Here is a 17,822-nt window from a genome sequence, read left to right as displayed (position 1 = left end):
AGGAAATAGACGGAGAGTCGAGAGGCCCAGAGATGCAGAAGGGTTAGAGGATTAGGGGTTAGGGTTTGGTGTTAGGGGTTCAGGTTGGGGGGTTAGAGGTTTGGGAGTTAGGTTGAGGGGTATAGGTTTTAGGTGGCTGGGGGTTGGGGTTAGGGCTGGGGTTACTAGGCTAGGGCACAAGTGGTTTAGGGTTATGGTTAGGGTTAGAGTGAGGCTGAGGTTGATTCCCAGTCTTGTGTACCGTCTCTTCCTTCACCAGAGTTACCACATATCTGTCGTTTGGTTGGAAACCCTGATGGCATAGTGGTTAAGACCCACCAGTGCTAACCAAAGGTCTGCAGTTCGAAGCCACCAAGCGCTCCTTGGAAACTCAATGGGGCAGTTCTAATCTGTCCTATAGGGTCTCTATGAGCTGGAATCGACTCGACGGCGGTGGGTTTGTTTTTTTTGGTTATTGTTTAGTTAGCTTTTCTCTACCCACTCTCCGTCTGCCTGGTGAACATCAAGGATTGTTTCTGTGTGTAAATGTTTTCATGAGTTTTTATGATAGTGGTCTCTTAGTGTATATGTCGTTTTGTGATTGACTTAGTCAGCATGATGTGCTCCAGATTCATCCATGGTGTGAGATGTTTCGGAGATTCATCATTGGTCTTCATTGTTGTGTAGTGTTCCACTGTGTGTATGTACCGTAGTTTGTTTATCCATTCCTCTGTGGATGAGCACTGAGGTTGTTTCCATCTTTTTGCTACTGTGAATAATGTCGCAGTGAACACGGGTGTGCATATGTCTATTCCTGTGACTGCTCATGGAAACCCTGGTGGCTAGTGGTTAAGTGCTACGGCTGCTAACAAAAAGGGTTAGGGTTTGAGGTTCGGGATGTTAGGGTTAGGGTTGTTAGAGTTCTGGTTGTTAGGGTTTGGGGTTAGGGGTTGGGGTTAGGGTTTTGGGGTTAGGGATGTTAGGGTTAGGGTTGTTAGGGTTTGGGTTAGGGTTTTTCAGTTGGGGTTAGGTGTTAGGCTTAGGTTTAGGATTTGAGGTTAGAGTTTGGATTTACAGGTTAGGTGTTAGGGGTTGCAGTTTGGGGTTTACAGTTTTGGGGGTTTAGGGTTTTGGGGTTTAGTCATTAGGGTTTGGGTTAGGTTTTAGGGGTCAGGATTTAGATTTAGGGTTGGGGTTGGTGTTGGGTTTGTTTGGGATATGTGGTTTGGGGTAAGAGGGTGGGTGTTAGAGGTTTGGGGGTTAGAGATTGAGGGAGTTAGAGGGTGAGGGGTTAGAGGGTGAGGGGGTTAGAGGTTGAGAAGATTATAGAGTGAGGGAGTGAGAAGGTGAGGGTGTGAGGGGGTGAAGGTTAGGGTTTAGGGTTAGAGGGTTTAGGCTTAGGGTTCAGAGGCTTAGGGTTAGGGGGTTAGGGTTTCAGAGTTCAGAGGTTGGGGTTGGTGTTGTGGTTAGGGTTAGAGAGTTAGGGTTAGAGGGTTAGGGTTGGAGGTTTAGGGTTAGAAGATTAGGGGTATGGTTTAGAGGTTTAGGGTTAGGGGTTAGGGCTAGGGTTTAGGGGTTCAGGTTTAGGGATGTGGGATGGGTCTGGGGTAAGGTTTTAGGGTTTAGGGTTAGAGGGTTATGTTTAGGGCTTAAGGCTTAGAGTTTAGGGTTTTAGGACTTAAGGTTTAGGGCTTAGGGCTTAGAGCCTAGGGTTTAGGACTTAAGGTTTAGGGTTTAAGGCTTAGAGTGAGGGTTAGGGCTGGGGGCTGGGGTTAGGGTTTAGGGTTTAGTGTTAGGGTATTAGGGTTAGAGGGTTAGATGGTTTAGCGTTTAAGTTTAGGGTTTAGGGGTTGGGGTTAAGGGTGTTAGTGTTTAGGGTTTTGGCATTTAGGATGTTAGGGTTGAATGTGTTAGGGCTAAGGGTGTTAGGGTTTTGTGTGTTAGGGTTTTAAGTGTTAGGGTTTACAGTTTAGGATTAGGCTTAGACCCATTCTTAGGTTTAGGGCTAGGGATTTGAGGTTTAGGGTTTGGCGTTGGGTTTGGGGGTTGGGGTTAGGTTTAGGGCTAGGATTAGAGGGCTAGGGTTAGAGGGTTAGAGTTAGAGGGTTAGGGTTTCAGGTTAGCGTTAGAGGGTTAGGGTTCGAGTGTTAGGGTTAGGGTTAGGGTCGTTAAGGTTAGGGTGGTTAGGGGTTAGGTGTTAGGATTTAGGGTTTAGGGTATAGGGGTTAGAGTTTGGGTTAGGGTTAGAGTTTAGGGCCTTGGGGGTTAGGACCTAAGGGCTTAGGGTCTTAGGGGCTTTGGGACTTAGGGCTTAGGGGCTAGAGTTAGAGGGCTAAGGCCAGAGGGCCAGGGTTATGGTTTGATTCCTGGTTGGCAATTTTTTTCCTTCAATATTTTGTATAAGTCATCCCATTGCCTTCTTGCCTCCATGATTTCTGCTGAGTAGTCCAAGTTTATTATTATTTACTCTCCTTTTTTGGTGACTTCCTTTATCCCTAGCCTCTCTTAAAATTCTCTTTATGTTTGATTTTGGCAAGTTTGATTATTATATGTCTCGGTCACTTTCTTTTGAGATCACCTTATGTGGAATTTGATGAGCATCTTTCATGATATCAGGGAAGTTTTCTGCCAACAAATCTTCAACAGTTCCCTGTGTATTTTCTGTTAGCCCTCCCTGTTCTGGTACTGCAATCACTCGTAGTTATTTCTCTTGATAAAGTCCTACATGATGCTTTGGATTTCTTCATTTAAAATTCTTTTATCTGGTTTCTTTTCAAATATATTGGTCCCAAGAGTTTTATCTTCTATCTCAGTAATTCTGCCTTCCAGTTCTTCAGTTGTGCTCTTCTTACTTTCTATCGAGTTTTCTAACTCTGTAATTTTATTGTTAATCTTCTGAATTTCTGATTGCAGTCTCTCTATGGTTTCTTGCAGCTTATTAAATTTTTAATTATGTGCTTGAGTAACCTTTTTAATTTCTTCAGCTGCTTTATCTTTGTGTTCCTTGGCTTGTTCTGTATTTTGCCTCATTTCCTTCCTGATATCTTTGAGAGTTCTGTATATTAATCTTTTGTATTCTCTATCCGGTAATTCCAGGATTGCACCTTCATCCAGAAGATTCCTTGAGTCTTAGTTCTGAGAGCTTGTTGAAGCAATCATGGGTCAGCTTCTTTTTTTTTTATTTTAATAATTTTTATTGTATTTTAAGTGAAAGTTTACAAATCAAGCCAGTCTCTCACATAAAAACTTATACACAACTTGTTACATATTCCCAATTACTTTCCCCCCAATGGGACAGCCCACTCCCTCCTTCCACTCTTTCTTTCCGTGACCATTTTGCCAGTTTCTAAGCCCCTCTACCCACCCATCTCCCTTCCAGGCAGGAGATGCCAACATAGTCTCAAGTGTCCACCCAAACCAAGTAGCTCACGCCTCACCAGCATCCCTCTCCAACCCATTGTCTAGTCCAACCCATGTCTGATGAACTGGCTTTGGGGATGGTTTCCGTAGTGGGTAAACGGAAGGTGTGGGGGCCATGATCACTGGGGTCCTTCCAGTCTCAGTCAGACCATTAAGTCTGGTCTTTTTATGAGAATTTTGGGTCTGCATCCCACTGTTCTGCTCCCTCAAGGGATCTCTGTTATGTTCCCCGTCAGGGCAGTCATTGGTTGTGGCCCGGCACTGTCTAGTTCTTCTGATCTCAGGATGATGTAGTCTCTAGTTCATGTAGTCTTTTCTGTCTCTTGGGCTCGTTATTATCTTATGTTCTTGGTGTTCTCCATTCTCCCTTGATCCAGGTGGGTTGAGAATCATTGATGCATCTGAGATGGCTGCTTGCTAGCATTTAAGATCCCAGATGCCACTCTTCAAAGTGGGATGCAGAATGTTTTCTTAATAGATTTTATTATGCCAGTTGACTTAGATGTCCCCTAAAACCATGGTCCCCAAACCCCTGCCCCTGCTTTGCTGACCTTCGAAGCATTCAGTTTATTCAGGAAACTTCTTTGCTTTGGTTTAGTCCAGTTGTGCTGACCTCCACTGTGTTGAGTGTTGTTCTTCCATTCACCGAAAGTAGTTCTTGTCTATCTCTTTAGTAAATACCCCTCTCCTACCCTCCCTCCCTCCCCCCCTCATAACAACAAAGGAATATGTTCTTCTCAGTTTAAACTATTTCTCAAGATCTTATAATAGTGGTCTTATACAATATTTGACCTTTTGCTACTAATTTCACTCAGCATAATGCCTTCCAGGTTTCTCCATGTTATGAAGTGTTTCACAGATTCGTCACTGTTCTTTGTTGATGTGCAGTGTTCCATTGTGTGAATATACCATAATTTATTTATCCATTCATCCATTGATGGGCACCTTGGTTGGTTCCATCTTTTTGCTATTGTAAACAGTGCTGCAGTAAATGTGGAAGTGCATGTATCTATTTGTGTAAAGGCTCTTATTTCTCTAGGATATATTCCGAGGAGTGGGATTGCTGGGTTGTATGGTAGTTCTATTTCTAGCTTTTTAAGGAAGCACCAAATTGATTTCCAACGTGGTTGTATACCATTTTACATTCCCACCAGCAGAGTATAAGTGTTCCAGTCTCTCCACAGCCTCTCCAACATTTATTTTTTTGTGTGTTTTGGATTAATGCCAGCCTTGTTGGAGTGAGATGGAATCTCATTGTAGTTTTGATTTGCATTTCTCTAATGGCTAATGATCGAGAGCATTTCCTTATGTATCTGTTACCTGCCTGAATGTCTTCTTTAGTGAAGTGTCTGTTCATATCCTTTGCCTATTTTTTAATTGGGGTGTTTGTCTTTTTGTGGTTGAGTTTTAGCAGAGTCATGTAGGTTTTAGAGATCAGGCACCGGGTGGAGATGTCTTAGCTGAAAACTTTTTCCCAGTCTGTAGGTGGTCTTTTTACTCTTTTGGTGAAGTCTTTAGATGAGCATAGGTGTTTGATTTTTAGGAGCTCCCAGTTATCTGGTTTCTCTTCATCATTTTTGGTAATGTTTTGTATTCTGTTTATGCCATGTATTAGGTCTCCTAATGTCCCTATTTTTTCTTCCATGATCTTTATCGTTTTAGATTTTATGTTTAGGTCTTTGATCCATTTGGAGTTAGTTTTTGTGCATGGTGTGTGGTAGGGGTCCTGTTTCATTTTTTGGAGGTGGCTATACAGTTACAGCAGCAACTTTTGTTAAAAAGACTATCTTCTCCCCAATTAACTGACACTGGGCCTTTGGCAAATATCAGCTGCTCATATGTGGATGGATTTATATCTGGATTCTCAATTCTGTTCCATTGGTCTATGTGTCTGTTGCTGTACCAGTACCAGGCTGTTTTGACTACTGTGACAGTATAATTTGTTCTAATATCAGGCAGAGTGAGTCCTCCCACTTTGTTCTTTTTTAGTAATGCTTTACTTATCCGCGACTTTTTTTCCTTCCATATGAAGTTGGTGATTTGTTTCTCCATCTGTTTAAAAAGTGTCATTGGAATTTGGATCGGAAGTGCATTGTATCTATAGATGGCTTTTGATAGAATGGACAATTTTACAATGTTGTCTTCCTATCCACGAGCAAGATATGTTTTTCCAATTACGTAGGTCCCTTTTGTTTTTTTTGCAGTAGTACCTTGTAGTTTTCTTGGTATAGCTCTTTTACATTTTTGGTAAGGTTTATTCCTAAGTATTTTATCTTCTTGGGGGCTGCTGTGAATGGTATTCATTTGATGATTTCCTCTTCAATGTTCTTTTTGTTGATATAGAGGAATCCAACTGATTTTGTGTGTTTGTATTGTAATCTGAAACTTTGCTGAACCCTTCTATTAGTTTTCTTGAGGATTCCTCAGGGTTTTCTGTGTATAAGATAATGTCTTTGGAAATAGAGATAATTTTATTTCTTCCTTACCAATCTGGATGCCCTTTATTTCTTTGTCTAGCCCAGTTGCTCTGGCTAGGACCTCTAGCACAATGCTGAATAAGAGCAGCGATAAAGGGGATCCTGGTCTGTTTCCCGTTCTCAAGGGAAATGCTTTCAGGCTCTCTCCATTTAGGATGATGCTGGGTATTGGCTTTGTATCAATACCCTTTATTATGTTGAGGAATTTTCCTTCTATTCCTATTTTGCTGAGAGTTTTTATCATGAGTGGGTGTTGGACTTTGTCAAATGCCTTTTCTGTATCAATTGATAAAATTATGTGGTTCTTGTCCTTTTTTTATGTGGTGGATTACATTAATTGTTTTTCTAATATTGAACCAACCTTGCATACCTGGTATAAATCCTACTTGGTTATGGTGGATTATTTTTTTGATATGTTGTTGAATTCTACTGGCTCGAATTTTGTTGAGGATTTTTGCATCTATGTTCATGAGGGATATAGGTCTGTAATTTTCTTTTTTTGTGTTGTCTTTAGCTGGTTTTGGTATCAGGGTTATGCTGGCTTCATAGAAGGAGTTAGGTAGTATTCCGTCCTTTTCTATGCTTTGAAATACCTTCAGTAGTAGTGGTAAGTCTTCCCTGAAAGTTTGGTAGAACTTTGCAGTGAAGCCATCAGGGCCAGGGCTTTTTTTTTGTTGGGAGTGTTTTGATTACCTTTTCAATCTCTTTTTTTTGTTATGGGTCTATTTAGTTGTTCTACTTCAGTTTGTGTTAGTTTAGGTAGGTAGTGTGTTTCTAGGAATTCATCCATTTTTTCTAGGTTTTCAAATTTGTTAGAATACAATTTTTTGTAGTAATCTGATATGATTGTTTTAATTTCAGTTGGATCTGTTGTGATATGGCCCATCCCATTTCTTATTCGGATTATTGGTTTCTTTTCCTGTATTTCTTTAGTCAGTCTGGCCAATGGTTTATCAATTTTGTTAATTTTTTCAAAGAAGCAGTTTTTGGCCTTGTTAACTCTTTCAATTGTTTTTCTATTCTCTAATTCATTTAATTTTGCTGTAGTTTTTATTTTTTGCTTTCTTTTGGTGCCTGACAGTTCCTTTTGTTGCTCTCTTTCTGTTTGTTCAAGTTGTAGGGAGAGTTCTTTCATTTTGGCTCTTCTTTAATATGTGTGCCTTTATTGATATAAATTGACCTCTGAGCACTGCTTTCACCATGTCCCAAAGGTTTTCATAGGAAGTGTTTTCAGTCTTATTGAATTCTGTGAATTTCTTTATTCCCTCCTTAAGGTCTTCCATAACCCAGTCTTTTTTGAGCAGGGTATTGTGCAGTTTCCAAGCATTTGATTTCTTTTCCCTGGTTTTTCTGTTATTGATTTTTACTTTTATGGTCTTTCATTCAGAGAAGATGTTTTGTAATATTTCAATGTTTTGGGTTCTGCAAAGGCTTGTTTTATGACCTAATATGTGATCTATTATAGAGAATGTTTCATGTGCACTAGAAAAGAAATTATAGTTTGCAGCTGTTGTGTGGAGTGTTCTGTATAAGTCTATGAAGTGAAGTTGTTTAATTGTAGCACTTAGATCTTCCGTGTCTCTATTGAGCTTCTTACTGCATTTCCTATCCTTCACCGAGAGTGTTGTGTTGAAGTCTCCTGCTATAATTGTGGAGGTGTCTATCTCACTTTTTAATTCTGTTAACATTTGTTTTATGAATGTTGTGGCCCTATCATTGGGTGCATAAATATTTAATACAGTTATATGTACCTGGTAAATTGTCCCTTTAATCTTTATGTAGTGTCCTTCTTTATCCTTTGTGGTGGATTTAATTTGAAACTCTATTTTGTTGGAAATTAATATTGCCTCTCCTGCTCTTTTTTGATTGTTGTTTGCTTGATATATTTTTATCCATCCTTTCAGTTTTGGTTTATTTGTGTCTCTTAACTCTAAAGCGTGTCTCTTTTAGGAAGCATACAGACTGATCGTGTTTTTTTATCCAGTCTGCAACTTTCTGTCTCTTTATTGGTGAATTTAGTCCATTTACATTAAGTGTAATTATAGACAAGTATGAGTTTAGTGCTGTCATTTTGATACCTGTTTTTGACAATTTCATTTTCCATTTACTTTTTTGTGCTGAGTTTTTCTTTGTAGAATGTGTGTTCCTCCTTTTTATAGTAGTTGAATTTATTTTGGTGAGTCGTTATGTTTATCTTGGTTTTTATTTTGAAGTATGGAATTGTTAGACCTTGTTGTGGTTACCTTAATATTTACCCTGGTTTGAGTAAGTAAAAACCTAAGTTGTTTCGCCCTGTATCGCCTTGGTTTCCTCTCCATATGTAATTTCTAAGCCTCCTGTATTTAGTCCCTCTTTTTTCACTATCGTAATCTTTTATATAATCACATCAATGATTCCCTGTTTTGAGCAATTTTTTAATTAATCTTATTTTGTTTTTGTGATTTCCCTATCTGGGTTGATATCAGGATGTTTTGTTCTGTGACCTTGTGTTGTGTTGGTATCTGATATTATTGATTTTCTGACCAAAGAATTTCCTTCAGTAATTCTTGCAGTTTTGGTTTGGTTTTTGCAAATTCTCTAAGCTTGTGTTTATCTGTAAATATCTTAATTTCACCTTCATGTTTTAGAATTTTGCTGGATATATGATTGTTCGCTGACAGTTTTTCCTCTTTCAGTGCTCTATATATGTTATCCCATTGTCTTCTTGCCTGCATGATTTCTGCCGAGTAGTGCAAACTTATTGATTCTCCTTTGTAGGTAACTTTTTTTTTATCCTTGGGTGCTTTTGAAATTTCTCTTTATCTTTGGTTTTGGCAGGTTTGATGATATGTCTTGGTGATTTTCTTTTGGGATCTATTTTGTATGAGGTTCGGTGAGCATCTTGGGTAGATATCTTTTCATCTTTTACAATGCCAGGGAATTTTTCTGCCATCAGATCTTCCACTGTTCTCTCTGTATTTTCTGTTATCCCTCCCTGTTCTGGAACTCGAATCACACGCAAATTATTCTTGATAGAGTACCCCATGATTCTTAGGGTTTCTTCATAGTTTTAAATTCTATTTGATTTTTCTTCAACTATATTTGTGTCAATTGTCTTATCCTCCAGCTCCCCCACTCTGCATTCCAGTTCCTCTATTCTGCTCCTGTGACTTCCTATTGAGTTGTCTGAATCTGTGACTTTATTGTTAATCTTTTGGATTTCTGAATGCTGTCTCTCTATGGATTCTTACAGCTTATTAATTTTTTCACTATGTTGTTGAATAATCTTTTGGATATCTTCAACTGCTTTATCCGCGTATTCCTTGGTGTTTTCTGTAGATTGCCTTATTTCATTTGTGAGGTCATTCCTGATGTCTTGAAGCATTCTGTATATAATTTTTTTATATTCTACATTTGGCAATTCTAGGAATGTATCTACATCTGGGAATGATTTTGATTCTTTGATTTGGGGGTTTGTAGAAGGAATCATGGTCTGCTTCTTCATGTGATTTGATGTCGACTGCTGTCTCTGAGCCATTTATAAGATATTGTAATATTTTATATTTGCTCACTGAGTCTTATCTTCTTATTTTGTTTTGTTACAGTACACCCAGATGGGCTACTAGATTGTGGTATCGTGATTGATGTAGCTTTTGAATCACTTACGTCCTGTTACCAGCTTGCCTGAGCTGTTACCAGGTATATAAGTGTATGAGTCCATTCACTATTCTTGAATAGAATCAGCTCAGGTGTCCTGATAGCTGGTCACCTAGTGTGTGGTGTAGGCTCTCACCTATTATCTTAGAGGAGTAGTGGTGATGGTTGTATGCACCAGTTTCTATTAGTGGCAGGGGGTCACATTTCGAGGAGGGCAGGATGCTGACAGCCTTCCTTCAAGTGTCAGTGAGGTAGGTGTGGCTCTATTCTCTAGAGCACTCTGGTGGGTGGGCTTTGCAGCTGTATCTTAGGCACCCAATGCTTGGGTAGGCGTCACTATTCTCAGACCCCTCTAGCAGGTGGCTAGGTGATGTGGGTGGAGTCTCAGCCCTCAGTTCGCTGGTGTGGATCAGCGAGGGCTCTGTTTAGTAGGTAGAGAGGTATCTGACCTCCAAAACTTGCCTTTCCACTGCTGAGCTAAAACAATTATGGTCAGATCTCTATCAGAATTGCCTTTACATTGTAATAGCCACCTAGTTACCTGTAGGGTGAAAGCCAAAGACTATGGGTCTGTTAATGCCTGGATGGAGCTGATTCTGTACTGTTATTTCAGTTTAGGGAAGTCAGGGAAGGATTTTTTCTTTGATTGTTAAATGCTGCTTTTCTCAGGCCAGGAGAATGGGTTAGAAAAGAAAGAAGAAAAAAATTCAGCAGTGCACTTCACTCTCTGGCACAGAGGATTCCAATGTTAATGAAGCTGGCTGGGGCAATGAGGGGTGGAATCAGATATATAGAAGAGAGTAGCCTGGCAAAACATACAAAGTTACTTATGTTGTTTGGTGAGAACTGTTTTTTCTGAGATTCCAGAGCATTGTGTCGCTCGTGTGTGCTGGCTGGATCCCTGCTGAGACTGTCCCAGAGGGTTAGGGCTGCATCCATGCTCACACTGTCTCAAGAAGCCACAATCGGCTCCCCCACATTTAGTCCAAAGCCCAGCACCAAGGTTTCCTTTCTGGGACGCTGCACTCCAGGCTCCAAAACCAGTCGCTGCTTCCCTATAGTTTTTCGTTTCCCTGTCAGCCGCGTCTGTGTGGAGCCTGCGTGTGCTGCCTGGGTCCCCTCTGAGGTTGGTCCTGAGGGTTAGGCCTATATCTGTTCTTCCCTGTCTCAGTAAACCACAATCAGCCCCACCACTCTGACACCAGGAAACCGCGAGGGCTCAAGGCTGCGGCGTGGGACACTGGCTCCGGAAGCAGTCCCTGCTGCAGCGTGGCTTTCGCTCCCCCGTCACTCAGGTCAACTCCTTAGTTCTGTGTTTGATGGTCAGGGTTTGTAGATTGTCCTTTATGTAATCAGTTCACTTGTTTTTTCGAGTCTTTGTTTCAAGAAGGATAAGCGGAATCTTCTACCTAGTCAGCCATCTTGGTCCTGCCCCCGTGTCTGCCTCTTTATGTGATTTGATATTGACTGTTGTCTCTGAGCCATCTATAAGTTATTGTATTAGTTTATTTTATGCTTGCTTTTTGTATCCTAGATTCTTGCTTTGTTTAGTTTTGGTATTCCCAAATAAGCTGCTTGAGTGCACTAGGTTGATTATTTTCACCTTTGAAGCTCTAATGTACTATCACCAGATGGCTAGCACTGTTACCAGGCATATGAGCCTAGGAGTTCATTTACTTTTCTTGTATGGATTCAACTCAGGTGCCCAGGTAGTTGGTCATAAAGTGTAAGGTACAGGCTCTGTCCTACAGTCTTAGAGGGGCAGGGGTTATTGGTGTAGGCAGAAGTATCTGGCTGCAGTAGGGGGTCCGAGTCTGATCAAGGCAGGGGTCTGACAGCTGTGCTCTGAGTGTCTGTGAGGAAAGTGCATCCCTGTTCTGTAGAGCACACGGGTGGGTTCTGCAGAAGGGCGATGGGTACCCAATGCTTTTGGTTGTAAGTTCTGGGCGGTACTACTTATCCTTGGAGCCCTGTCACAGGTGGCCAGGTATTGTGGGTGGAGCCAGCAGTCCTTAGGCCCCTGATGTGGGTAGGTGAAGACCCTGTTTAATAGGCAAAGCAGTGTCAAACATCAAACACCCATCTTTCCACCGTTCAGCTGAAACAGTTGCAGTCTGGCAACAAGGGCGTATTCTCCTGAAATGGGCCCACACAGGTCCATGCTGGGGTGAAAGGTATTCAAAGCCCATGGACCGTTTGTGCCTGAACAAGAGCTACTTCTGTCCTGAGCTCCCCAGCTTAATTGAGCTGGCAGATTATCTTTCCCTCAGTTGTGAACTTATACCTTCTTCAAGGATGGAGAAATGGCTCAGAGTGGTACCAGGGCCTATCTCAGGCCCAGGGAAGTTGACAGCCACTGAAGCCGGCTTGGGGGCTGGGGGCGTGGTAAAATAAACACAAGTAATTAGCTTTTGCCGAGAGTGCCGTTCTTCTCTTGTTCTGGAGGTGTGAGTAGTCTGTGCAACTTGCTGTCCTTCCCTGAGCTAAACGCCTGTGGAACGCCACTGCCAGCCCCACTGCAGTCGCTCCAGGGAACGGTGCCTGAGGGTTCCTGGCTGTTCAGGTCCAGTAACTCCTCTCCACTTCTGAATAGTCTCTCCCTCCCCCTGCCGCTCAGTCCGTTTTCTAACTTTACCTTTGATGTTCAGGGCTCCTAGCTTGTCATAAATATAATCGCTTCACTTGTTTTTTCTGGTCTTTTTTGTAAGAGGGATCACTGGTGGCGTCTCAATACTCAAAACTTGATCATTTCTTCCTTTCACTTTAGCTACTCGACATTCAAGAGCAACGTTCAGAGTCTCTTCCGACATCCGTTTTGGTCTTTTCTTTCTTTCCTGTCTTTTAAAGGATCTCTTGCTTTCCTCATGTGTGATGTCCTTGATGTCATTCCACAACTCGTCTGGTCTTCAGTCATTAGTGTTCAACACGTAAAATGTGTTCTTGAGGTGGTCTCTAAATACAGGTGAGATATACTCAAGGTCATACTTTGGCCCTTTTTGACTTATTCTACTTTTCTTCAGTTTCAACTTGAACTTCCATGTGAGCAATTGACAGTCTGTTTCACAATCGATCCCTGGCCTTGTTCCGACTGATGATATGAGTTTTCCCATCTTCTCTTTCCACAGATGTAGTCAGTTTGATTCCTGTGTATTCCATCTGGTAAAGTCCACGTGTATAGTTGCCGTTTATGTTGGTGAAAAAAAATATTTGCAGTGGATGAGTCACTGGTCTTGCAAAATTCTTTCATGAGATTTCTGGCGTCATTTATTTCAGCGATGCTGTATTTTCCAACTACTTTTCCTTCTTTGTTTCCAACTTTAACATTCTAATCACCAGTAATTATCAATGCATCTTGATTGCATGTTTGATCAATTTCAGGCTGCAGAAGTTGTTTAAAATCTTCAATTTCTTTATCTTTGGCATTAGTGGTTGGTGCATAAATTTGAATAGTCATATAAACTAGTCTTTCTTGTAAGTGTATGGATTTTAGCCTATCAGTGACAACATTGTACTTCAGGCTAGATCTTGAAATGTTCTCTTTGATGATATGTAACATCATTCTTTTGACTCTGGTGGAATATCCGTGTTTGTAAGACTGCTCACAGACTGTTTCACCAGAGAGTTTTCTGGTACTGCAACATCTACCACTAATGTCTGTGATCCCTTTAAATTGGCAAAATAAGAATAGTGCTATAGATTTCTTCCAAATACAGAAAACATAAGTATGAAAATGTTCTTGCTGTTGATTATATTCTTTACCAATCTGTTTGTATGGGATTTTTGGTACTTCACTTGAAAAATGAGTCCAAGGTACTGTGATGTGATTGTTTACTTTGTGTGGCCTTTCTAGCCATGGTCTTATAACATCCACCCTGGTGCTTGGGCAGGACTGTGTGATAGGGTAATTGTGGCTCACCAAGGGGATTGTTTATTTTCCCTTCAAAGAGAACCAGTTCCAGAGCAAAGAGGAGGATTCAACTCCCATCAAGGAAGAACAGCCAAGAGCCGAGCGTATATTATGGACCTGAGATCCCTGCACTGAGAAGCTCCTAGAAGCAGGAGACTGAGATAGAGAGAGGAAGCTGTAACCCTGAAGATGGTAAGATGCCATGGCAGGAGAGACCGAGCAACAGGGACCCGGCTATAGGAGATGATGGCCCATGGAGAAGGAAAGCTGAGTGCCTTTGGAGAGAGGCCGGCCCAAGGCCAGGCAGAGGCACGCCTATGAGCACAGGAGGGAAGAGGCTGTCCTGATAGAAGAACTGTATTCTGAGTGTCGTTGAGCCTGAGCTATAACTGTTACTTCCCTAATAAACCCCATAATCGTGAATATGGACTATGAGTTCTGTGTGGCCATTGCAATGAGTTATTGAACCCGGCAGAGAAGTAGGGAGTGCTGTGTGAGGGACAGTTGGTGTCAGGGTTAGTGAAGATGGTGGAGAGAGGATAGTTTTTCACCAATGCCTTCAATGCAGCTTCGATTTCTTCCTTTTATACCATCAGTTCTTGATCTTATGCTACCTATTGAAATGGTTGAAAATTATCCAGTTCTACTGCAGTGGCTGTATTAATATCAGACAAATTATACTTCAGAAAAAGGAGTATTATTGGGAATAAGTAGGGACATAACATAATAAAGATTCAATTCTCCAAAAAGATACAACACTCCTAAATGTGTACGTGTCTAACAACAGCGCTCCAAAATACAAAAACTAATAAATCTGAAAGGGGAAATGGACAAATACGTATTTATAACTGGTATCAGTACTTTTCTATCAATAATTAATAGAGCCCTGCTAGTTGAAGTCCAAAGCATCTGTATGAACCACTCATGGATGTCTATGTGTGTGTGTATGTATATGTGTATGTATGTATATAGTATAAAGAGAAGTAATACAGAAATAAACATAGATACATGTTGTAGTCCTTGGGAGGTACAAACGGTTAATGCATTCAGCTGCTAACCAAAATGTTGGAGGTTTGAGTCCACCCAGAGGCACTTTGGAAGAAAGGCTTGGTGATCTACTTTTGAAAAATTAGCCATTGAACTGACACACTTGTGTGTCAGTACTACTCTGACACACATGAGGGGAGGGGTCACCATGAGTCAGATCAGCTTAATAGCAATCGAATGATTTTTTTATGCATTCTGCCAATGTTTGTCTTTTAATTGGTATCTTAGGCTGGGTTCTCTAGAGAAACAAAACCAGTGAGGTGTATATATATATATATTTTTATATAAATAGCTTTATATCAAGAAAATGGCTCACGAGGCTGTAGAGGCTGGTAAGTCTCAAGTCCATGGGTCAGGCTTGTGGCTTCTCCTGACTCACATAGATGCAGGGACTGCAGAACTCAAGATCTGCAGGTCATACAACAGGTCTGTGGCTCACAGGCTGCAAAGACTGACACATCTCAAGATCGGCAGGTAAGCTGGTAGGCCGCGGCTCACAGACTGCGGAGGCTGGTGAATCCCAAAATTGGAAGGTAAGCTGAGAGTTCAAGTCCCAAAAACTTGAGATCAGATGAAGAGGAGCCAGCTGCAGGATTCAGAGTGAGCAAAAGCTCAAGAGCCTTGCCAGAAAGTCCACCTATATTGGATGCAGTCCACACCCCCGAGGAAACTCCCTTAGATCTGATTGGCTACTCACAGCAGATCCCATCATGGAGGTAATCACATTATATCACATCTCATCATGGAAATGATTGCCTCGTTATACGACTGCTAAACTACATCATAACTGCCAAAGCACTGAGAATCATGGTCCAACAAAGTTGACACACAACTTTAATGATCCCAATTGTGAGTTTAATCTATTTAAATTTAAAGCGATTAATGATAAGGAAGGACTTATGTCTTCTACTTTGTAGTAGGTCATATACGTATTTTGTTTCTCATTTTCTTCACTACCGTCCACTTTTGTGTTTGACTGATTTTTTTCAAGTGTACAATTTTGATCCTCTCCTTGTTTCCTTTCCTTATATTTTTTAACTTCTTAGTGGTGACCATGAGGATTACAATTAATATCTTATGTTTATAACAATCTTCTTTTAATTAATACAAATTTAGCTTCAACAGTATACAACATTCTGCTTTTATTCAGCTCAGTTACCTCCCCTACTTACGTTGCTGTTACAAAAATTGCATCTTTATACATTGTGTGTCCATTAAGAGAGATGTGTAAGTATTTTTATGCATTTGTGCTTTAAATCATATATGAAAAAAAGAGAGGCGTGATATAAAAATATTACTGACTTTGTTTTATCTAAGTAGTTACCTTTACGGAGTCTTCGTTTCTTTTTATGGCTTCAAGTTACTGTCTAGTGTCCTTCCGTGCCAGCCAGGATGATTCCCTGTAGCATTTCTCATAAGGCAGTTCTGCTGCTAACATACTCCCTCAGGTTTTGTGTATCTGGGCATGTCTTAATTTCCCCTTCATTTTTGAAAGATAGTTTTGCTAGATATTGACATCTTGGTTCATAGTTTTGTTTCTGTATTTTTTTTCCAGTACCTTAAATACATCATTCGACTATTTTCTTGTCTCAATGGTTTCTGATGAAAAATCAACAGTTAAACTTGTTGAGACTCTCTTGTACATTAGGGGTCACTTATCTGTTGCTGCTTTCAAGTTTCTGTCTTCGTCTTTTGACATTTTGATTATGTCTGTCTGTGGATATCTATGTATTTACTGTCCTTTGAGTTTATTGAGCTTCTTGGATATCTAGATGACATTTGGGAAACTTCCAGTCATTATGTTTTTAAATATTCTTTCTGTCGTTTCATCTTTCTTTCCTTTCTGGGACTCCCTTAATGAGTATATTGGTATGCTTGATGTTGTCCCGCAGGTCCCTTAGGCTCTGTTCATTTTCTTCATTCTTTTTCCTTTATGCTCCTCAGTTAGAACAATTTCAGTTGTGCTTTTTCAAGTTTACATTTTCCTGCTTTCTTGCTCAAATCTGCTGTTGAGCTCCTCTAATGAAATTTTTATTTCAGCTATTCAACTTTTCAGCTCTATAATTTCTATTTGGTTCTTTTGTATAATATTTCTTTATTAATGTTTTCTACTTGTTCATACATTCTTCTCTTGGTTTCCTTTTTTTGTGTGTGTGTCTATGGTTTGTTTAGCTCTTTGAGGAAATTTAAGACAATTGGTTTAAAATCTTTGTCTAGTAATCCCAATATCTGTGTTTCCTTAGGGATGCTTTCTGTTCATTTCTCTTCTTTCTTTCTTCTTAACAAATGAACCATCCTTTTCTTTTTTCTTTTTATGACTTAGAATAGTGTGTTGCAAACTGGATATCTTAAATATTATAATGTAACTCTGGAAATCAGATTCCCTCCTGTCATTAGGGTTTGCTTTTTTTTTTTTTTAATTGTTGAGGGCCAGTCATCCATTTGCTTAGTGATGTTTCCAAACTATTTCTGCAAAGATTGTATGTCTTCTCATGTGTGGACACTGAAGTTCTGTTCTGTTTTCTCAGCAGTCAGTTCATGACATGACAGTGCTTTCTTTAAATGCTTGTAGCCAAAAAGAAAAAGTAACATTATCCCAGTCTTTGCAGATTGGCTCTGAACTGGTACGTTCTTTCAATGCTAAGCAAGAGTGCCTAAAACTCTGCCCTAGCCTTCACTTCCTGCCCCCATGGAGCCCAAAGATCAACCAGAGGTGCAAGCCTAAAGCTTTGTCAGGATCTTTATGAGCATGTCTTCATCCTTAGGCAAGAACATTGCACTTCAGATTCCTCAGTATATATGGTAGCCCTTCAAAGCCCTTAAACCACCAACCATTGTCCTCTCAGCCCTTTTTCCAAGCTTTTGGATGTCTCTGCTGTTTTCTCTGTCCTTCATCCTTTGACCCTGGAGGTAGGACCAATTCTTTTTAGCTTCGTACTTCTGAGTTTCCATCACATCATACATTTTTTCTTGTGTGCTGTTGAGTCAATTCTGACTCATAGTGAATATAGGATGGAGTAGAACTTCTCCAAAGGTTTCTAAGGCTGTAATCTTTATGGAAGGGAACGGTCATATCTTTCTCCTGTGGAGTAGTTGGTGGATCAAATCAAAAGGTTTAACAGCTGAGTGCTTAACCACTGCACTACTGGGGCTCCTTTTGACATCATGCATCATAATAGATTTTTAACACACCCCTCAGAAACATAGAAGTCCATAAATTATCAAGGATACAGAAGATTTAACATGTAAAAAAAATACCAAATTGATATATGTGTATGTGTATTATCTAACCATGAAAGAATATACATTCATCTCATGCACATACATAGTGTGTATAAAAATTAACTGTATACTGT

General features: G+C 40.4%; 1 long non-coding RNA gene across 1 annotated transcript in view; it reads left to right on the top strand.

Moving 5' to 3' along the window:
* The first annotated feature begins 7,344 nt into the window (after positions 1-7,344).
* The window catches only part of LOC135229355 (uncharacterized), a 33,227-nt gene continuing 22,749 nt past the window's right edge, over positions 7,345-17,822 (top strand). The window contains exon 1 of the long non-coding RNA XR_010320133.1: positions 7,345-13,611. This is a non-coding gene — a long non-coding RNA (uncharacterized LOC135229355). The remainder of the gene's footprint in view (positions 13,612-17,822) is intronic.

This window comes from Loxodonta africana, unplaced genomic scaffold, assembly GCF_030014295.1.
Source record: "Loxodonta africana isolate mLoxAfr1 unplaced genomic scaffold, mLoxAfr1.hap2 scaffold_28, whole genome shotgun sequence".
Taxonomy (NCBI): Eukaryota; Metazoa; Chordata; class Mammalia; order Proboscidea; family Elephantidae; genus Loxodonta; species Loxodonta africana.
This window is presented reverse-complemented; position numbering and strand designations above follow the sequence as displayed.